An 8,450-nucleotide genomic window follows, 5' to 3' on the forward strand; every position below is an offset into this window, starting at 1 on the left:
AAAGGCACATTCTCGATGGGGAATATTTCATAAACAAGGCCAACTATCCTCCTATTAATAGATGGCTGACAAAATCATGAGCTGGCTTACGTCATGATGGGGAGATATTTGAAGCTATGACGACTCCTTTTGATTTCAGCATTTACTCTCGTCCTGAAATGGTTTAAATGAATTAAAGGCAATTGATTTGAGTCTAGAATGATCTACCCATAAAGGGAAAATTCAAACCTTAAACCGGAAACCAAAACCAGCAATCCAGGGAGAAAACCAGAATGGAAGACAGGAGAGAAACAGGAGCCGAAAACAAGAGAGAAGCATTTGCATAGGTCCATCAAGGTATCCACGTGAATCAGAGCCAATGGAAACCCAATTTCTCATCCCTGGCCAGCGCTAAAAACCTCATGATACCTCTTCCTGGCAGACTATACAACAGCAGAAAAAATTCTCACATACACACCACCATGGCCCTAGCTTAAAGCGAAACTCAGAACATGGCTTTGAGATGACACAATAGCTCTGAAATCTTACAACCCGAAACCATGACCAACAAGTGAAAGATCTTTCAGACATGAGAAGATTTTCATATAGCAGAGAAAGCAGCTCATTTCCTCTATAAATGATTCTGTCTAATTGTAAAAAGATACATGTAATTCTATAGAATTCGATAAACACTCCCTGATATAGCTACATCATGTAAACAGTTCCTTTCCTTTTAATCTAAAACCATTTACAAAAACAGTGAAAGCACATTAAAAGAACAGAAAACCAAACCTGGAGACGCAGACGAACCGAAGCCGAGGTGCATTCAGGAGAAACAAGCAATGAAGGTGTCTCAATCGCAGATAGACCAGAAAAAAGAACAATTTAGAGTATTTACTCACCACTGCGCCATGCGGACGTATGCCAGGAAAGGTGGTGAATATCAGGGAGCATATGAGCTAGGCAGAAAATATCAGAGAGCAGAAGATGATGCAACAGGGAGCATATGAGCTAGGCAGAAATATCAGAGGGTAGAAGATGATGCAACAGCTACAAGGAGATGAGAAAAGAGCTTGAACTACGGGGAGAGCTCCTTTTAATGAGCTTCTGCATGTTAACAGCTGTCGAAATGCATGTGATTCTGGGAGATTTACGCACCTAGATATGGCTTGTCATACCACATAGCCCGCCTCTGGTTGGTTGCCATTTCCTGAGCACCTCCGCTCGGTCGTCGTGCTCTCTCCCTCCCAAACCATCGAATCTATATGTTAGACAATTAGAATGTTTTAAGCCTTTAGATGATGTTAGGTGGAAGTTATTATCTGATCACTGATGTCCAAAATCAAAAGGGTCCATATGTTTGAGATGCCATCACAGAAACTCTGCAAATTTACTCCTTCCATCGATTTTCCTCTTCATGCAAAGGCACCTAAATCTGGAGCGCAAACCCAAACAGCACTGTCAGAGAAAAGGCCAGGGTCGGTTCACAGGTAGTTGTTTCTAAACTCATTCAATTTTTCGCTATTGTAGACTTAACAATGAAGCTCTGAGATTCTTGAATTATGAGAGTTTCCCATCTACTCCCAAGTCTGAAGGGGAGATCCTCTCTTCATCAAATTTGAAGGTTTTCACTTTCAATGAGCTCAGAAGTGCAACAAGAAATTTCCGTCCCAACAGCCTTTTGGGTGAGGGTGGATTTGGGTCGGTGTTCAAGGGCTAGATTGATGAGCATGGATTGGGGGCCTCCAGGCCTGGTATGGGCATTGTTATTGCTGTGAAAAAACTCAACCCGGAAGGTTATCAAGGCCATAAAGAATGGCTGGTAAGTTTGTGACTCTCTCAAACTCGGTCATCTATTTTTTCTTTTGATGCCTTTCTACGGTAGGAATATGTATGCCAGAATTACAGTTACCAGGTAGATTGCAAATCCCTCTAGCTCCATTTCTGGATTCAATACCTCTTATTTGCAGCCTTACTAGATTCATAATCATTACCTCTAACTTCCATTCTCGAGGTAGTTCTGACTACAAGAGGCCTCATGACCAAATCTCTATTACAAGGTCAGTCAGGCAGTGCAGATGCTAGAGCACCCAACTTATTGTCAACAGGAATATTATTACCAACTTCTTCTTGCTTTTGGGTGTTGGAGATCTGCTAATTGACGACATTTTCAGTTAAAGCTTTCTTCCTAGGTACTCTTCAAATCCTCACCCATTTTTTTCTTAGGTTATGTAGTTCTTGATCATATCATCTTTAAAGCCTTCTTTTCTTCTCTTGCTCTCTTCAGGATTTTGTTTAGGACCTAGAGCTGTTTCTGGAACTACTGATGTTTCCATTTGTTTTTGTTCTACTGTAGTTCTCCTGGAGATGCTTTGGCACTCCCAATGTTAACTTTATACATTATCATTCCTCGATTGGTTGACATTAATATTTAAATTGAACTAAATTAAGATGTGGTAAATGCTCTAAGGATAATCAAATCCAAAGCAATTCTATATATTGTTGATCATCATATGTACTTTTACTGTACACTTGTATCAAGAAGGGAATGCAACTTCTGATCTATTGCATAGAATTGGCAGAAATGATAATTAAAAGAATTCGTCGTTGCTCTTTGCTTTGTTACTGTGTTTGGCTACTTCAATTTTTGAATTCACTAAGTTGAATTTAGGATATTTTGAACCTTTGTATCCAAACTCGGCTTTATCTTATCCATACAAATCATCCAGAAATATGTCAGAAACCTGACTTTTGCAGCTTCTAGTAGCTATTACAATGTTTCTTTGATGCGTGAAGATTTTGCTGGACCAATAAACAATTTGTAGCTTATGCCACTTCATGACAGCTTTGACTTATTCTAAATTATAATTTATTTTGTTCTTTGTACACCATATGGAGTCTGGACACTATTGGCCCTGACTTATTGTGACAAAACTAAAAACTTAGTGCTTTCTTATTTTGTGGTTATGCGATTCTAGTAAAGTACATTTTAAATTGATTCCAATTTTTAGGACAACCTTACGACATTGAAACTATGCACACCCCATAACAATACATTATTTTCAGTTGGTTTCTCACTTATTTTATCCATATCTCTCACTTATTTTATCCAGTTAGGTCTGGATGTCATTACTTTTGGATTAAATATGTTGTTTTTTGGACTGTTTTTTTCTTTTTAAGTTTTGGTACTAGTTGTCTGCTGCAGAATGATTCAGGTTCCTTTATGGCATCAGCTCTCTATTTTTCTTACAGACCAATAAGATAGATATTGATGTCAAGTTTTCATTTTCAGGTGAGACTGTTTCTTGCTGAAGATGCCCCATTGCAGTCTGGCCTGGCTGACCAAGACCATCTACAGGCAAAACAATCTCAGTTGTGGCATGCATATGGCTCTGGATTTGAAGGTAATCAGTTGCAGGGCGTTAGAAACAATTATAAAAGGCACAATATACAAGAAGATTCCATTGTACCTGTGATCACTTGGTGTTTCCCCCCAGGGTATGAAAACATAATTTCTTGCTCTTATATGGGATCTGGAACTATCACTCATATGTTCTATTATACAGCAATAAATGATTAATCATATGTGTGGAAATTTTTTTAAAACATTCAAAATGCATAAAGCAGATTAAAACAATGCCAATTATGAAGATTTCTGGATGTATATAAAGTACATTTTATATAGTCATGTGAATGTTTTTTCTTAATAAGGTCATTCAATTATGATTGGTCTTCTAAAATATTTTCTTTCCATTAGATATCTTGTCACTAGCCTTTTTTTAAATGTTTGTGTAGTTTGTCATTAGTCCTTCATGGCGAGTAGTTGCTGGGGATGAATGTTTAGAAGTTAAAGTACAGTGTGAACAAGAAGTCAGGAATTGGGAGGCCATATACCCACGCCCATCTTCTATTCCACCAAGGTAGCTGAAATTTTTTATGTTTTTAGGCCTTTTATGTTTTTGGGTTGGATAGCTATGAATGAAATGTTCTATGAGACTTGCAATGAATTACTTGCAGCCCCATAGAGCCACTGGAGCCACAAGAAGACTGGTGCGATTCTGATACACCTACGATTCCATTGAATCCCATAGAAGAAGATGAAACTGGAGAGTTGAATGAAGTGCCTCCTTTGTAAGATTTTCAAGAGCTGGGTAGGTGATGCTAGTCATCTCACTGCTATTTGATTATTTCTCTAGGGATTATAGTTGTCATAGATCTAATTGTTTCCCGAGATGATTAAGTTGTTATGAAAATGCTTCCTTTTTCTTATTTAAATTCTTTACTTTACTTGTAAAATCACAGGGTAGCTAACGAAGAATTGATTAGAGACCTTAACAGGAATAGATTTATATGATTCTATCGGGATTATGCACAATATGAGAGAAATGCAACCAAATTCTACAGGAATATCATCCCAAGGTGGTGACTCTGTCTCTATGGTCCCTCCTAGTGTTGATCAACAAAAACAAAAACAGGAGTCCTTATCCATATCTAAACCTGCAGCAGAACCTGACATAATTGTAGCAGATGCTGCTGCTTTTGTTGCAATAGAAAAATCAAATGAAAAGGGAAACATGATTGATCATGATATGGTGCTAAAAATACTCAGTAATCCACAAATAATTGAAACATTGACATCTTTACACAGAAGAAATAATAATATTCAAATGGACTTGATGCCTAATTTGCAGGCAATTGACAGTAAGCATGATGCACCTAAAAATCCTTGCAATGTTGCCCAAGATCAGAGCCCATTAATAATTTCCAGACAGGAATCTGGTGGCATGAATAATATTGGATACATTTACTCTTGGGGTATTACATTTTATTAAGTAGATGGAATTGGATGTTATCATTATGATCATGAAGTATTTGATTACTTTAGGCTCTTTTGCTGGAAAAATTAATGCTATAGAACTCTCCATTTTTGTGTACATGATATTGCAAGTTTAGAAATGTTTCCATTTTAACTAGTGGGTCAAACTTAGAAAGGAAAAATCATGGCTACATTGGCAGGCTTGGCATTATATGACTTATAAAATTACATTTTGTGATTTGATTATGCCATCAGTGAATGTGTTTAAAGTATTCGTAGACAAGAAATGTGTATTCAGTGAAAGTTAAGTGTTCTTGGACATGAATTGTGAATTTAGTCCAAGGGTTGATAAAATGCATGAGACTTTGTCTTCTTATTATCATCTCTACTGAAAATATAAATGTCCATTTTTCATAGAGAGGTTTTTCCAATACTTTGTTTTGGAAGCCATCCATGTCTCTGAATCTGAAATGCCCATTGTCACAGAGAGTTCTTCTCGTACTTTGTTTTTGAAGCCATCTATGTCGAAAAGGTATTTATCTTCAACTTGTCTTCATTGATAAATACACACGGGTGAAATCATTAATGTCTACAAATATAATAATCTTTTTCATGCCAGAAGATAACAAAAGACTTTAAAGGGTTATCCACTGAAACTGTACAAGTCATCATCCTTTTCATACCTGAAGATATAAAACACTTTGAAGGGTTACCCACTGAAACTGTACAAGTCCTTTGCTTGCAGAAGGGTTCTGGCATTTTATTACTGGAAAAGGATTTTTATACTTGATCCATGTTTGTTCATAAATGTAAACCTGTGAAATCACTATGGTATACCGCTATAATGGTCACACATGGAAGTCTGAAAAACATGCAAAAATTACAAGATGTCTGTATTTTTTGAAAAGTTGAATCTATTTGGTAGAATGGAAGAGCAAAGGGAAATATTGATGTTTATCAACTGACAAAAATGTCAGACTCCATGTGGGTATATGTATCTTAGAGATTCCTTTTACTATTCGAAATGCAATTTCAAAACAAAGAGCTTATAATCTATATAGACATTCAGGGTGAAAAGGACGTTTCTGATATATAGGAGAAGACCTCCTTAGTAGAGGGAGATTCGAGGTATCCCCAATTTTTATGCAAGGCATTTAGAACCAAACAAGTATGTCTAGGATGGCATACAGTCTGGACACTATTGGCCCTGACTTATTGTGACAAAACTAAAAACTTAGTGCTTTCTTATTTTGTGGTTATGCGATTCTAGTAAAGTACATTTTAAATTGATTCCAATTTTTAGGACAACCTTACGGCATTGAAACTATGCACACCCCATAACAATACATTATTTTCAGTTGGTTTCTCACTTATTTTATCCATATCTCTCACTTATTTTATCCAGTTAGGTCTGGATGTCATTACTTTTGGATTAAATATGTTGTTTTTTGGACTGTTTTTTTCTTTTTAAGTTTTGGTACTAGTTGTCTGCTGCAGAATGATTCAAGTTCCTTTATGGCATCCGCTCTCTATTTTTCTTACAGAACAATAAGATAGATATTGATGCCAAGTTTTCATGTTCAGGTGAGATTGTTTCTTTCTGAAGATGCCCCGTTGCAGTCTAGCCTGGCAGACCAAGACCATTTACAGGCAAAACAATCTCGGTTGTGGCATGCATATGGCTCTGGATTTGAAGGTAATCAGTTGTAGGGCGTTGGAAACAATTATACAAAGTAGAATATACAGGAATATTCCATTGTACTTGTGACCACCTGGTGCTGCCCCCCAAGGGTATGCAAACATAATTTCTTGCTCTTATATGGGATCTGGAACTATCACTCATATGTTCTGTTATGCAGCAATAAATGGTTAATCATATGTGTGGAATAAATTTTAAAACATTCAAAATGCATAAAGCAGATTAAAACAATGCCAATTATGAAGATTTCTGGATGTATATCAAGTACATTTTATACAGTCATGTGAATGTTTCTTCTTAATAAGGTCATTCGATTAGGATTGGTCTTCTCAAATATTTTCTTTCCATTAGAGATCTTATCACTAGCCTTTTTTTAAATGTTTGTGTAGTTTGTCATTAGTCCTTCATGGCGAGTAGTTGTTGGGGATGAAAGTTTAGAAGTTAAAGTACAGTGTGAATGAGAAGTCAGGAATTTGGAGGCCATATACCCACGCCCATCTTCTATTCCACCAAGGTAGCTGCATTTTTTGATGTTTTTAGGCCTTTTATGTTTTTGGGTTGGATAGTTATGAATGAAATGTTCTATGAGACTTGCAATGAATTACTTATAGCCCCATAGAGCCACTGGAGCCACAGGAGGACTGGTGTGATTCTGATACACCTACGATTCCATTGAATCCCATAGGAGAAGATGAAACTGGAGAGTTGAATGAAGTGCCTCCTTTGCAAGATTTTCAAGAGCTGGGTAGGTGATGCTAGTCATTTCACTGCTATTTGATTATTGCTCTAGGGATTATAGTTGTCATAGATCTAATTCTTGCCCGAGATGATTAAGTTGTTATGAAAATGCTGCCTTTTTTTGATTTAAATTCTTTATTTTACTTATAAAATCACAGGGTAGCTAACGAAGAATTGATTGGCAACCTTAATAGTAATATATTTATATGATTATATCGGGATTATGCACAATATGAGAGCAATGCAACCAAATTCTATAGGAATATCATCCCAAGGCGGCGACTTTGTCTTTATGGTCCCTCCTATTGTTGATAAGCAAAAACATGAGTCCTTATACATATCTAAACCTACAGTAGAACCTGACATAACTACAGTTGTAGCAGATGTTGCTGCTTTTGTTGCAATAGAAAAATCAAATGAAAAGGGAAACATGATTGATCATGATATGGTGCTAAAAATACTCAGTAATCCACAAATAATTGAAACATTGACATCTTTACACAGAAGAAATAATAATATTCAAATGGACTTGACGCCTAATTTGCAGGCAATTGACAGTAAGCATGATGCACCTAAAAATCCTTGCAATGTTGCCCAAGATCAGAGCCCATTGATAATTTCCAGACAGGAATCTGGTGGCATGAATAATATTGGATGAATTTACACTTGGGGTATTACATTTTATTAAGTAGATGGCACTGGATGTTATCATTATGATCATGGAGTATTTGATTACTTTTGGCTCTTTTGCTGGAAAAATTAATGCTATAGAACTCTCCATTTTTGTGTACATGATATTGCAAGTTTAGAAATGTTTCCATTTTAACCAGTGGGTCAAACTTAGAAAGGAAAAATCATGGCTACATTGGCAGGCTTGACATTATATGACTTGTAAAATTACATTTTGTGATTTGATTCTGCCATCAGTGAATGTGTTTAAAGTATTCGTAGACAAGAAATGTGTATTTAGTGAAAGTTAAGTGTTCTTGGACATGAATTGTGAATTTAGTCCAAGGGTTGATAAAATGCATGAGACTTTGTCTTCTTATTATCATCTCCACCGAAAATATAAATGTACATTTTTCACAGAGAGGTTTTTCCAATACTTTGTTTTGGAAGCCATCCATGTCTCTGAATCTAAAATGCCCATTGTCACAGAGAGTTCTTCTCGTACTTTGTTTTTGAAGCCATCTATGTCGAAAAGGTATTTATCTTCAA

The 8,450-nt window shown here is 36.3% G+C and overlaps 1 pseudogene; it reads left to right on the top strand.

The window, feature by feature from the left end:
* Positions 1–6,358: 6,358 nt before the first annotated feature.
* Positions 6,359–7,890, top strand: LOC149231770 (zinc finger CCCH domain-containing protein 6-like; annotated as a pseudogene).
* Positions 7,891–8,450: the final 560 nt, after the last annotated feature.

Source organism: Pinus tabuliformis, chromosome J (genome assembly GCF_031772625.1).
Source record: "Pinus tabuliformis cultivar Carrire ecotype Pingquan chromosome J, CPIR1, whole genome shotgun sequence".
Lineage (NCBI taxonomy): Eukaryota > Viridiplantae > Streptophyta > Pinopsida > Pinales > Pinaceae > Pinus > Pinus tabuliformis.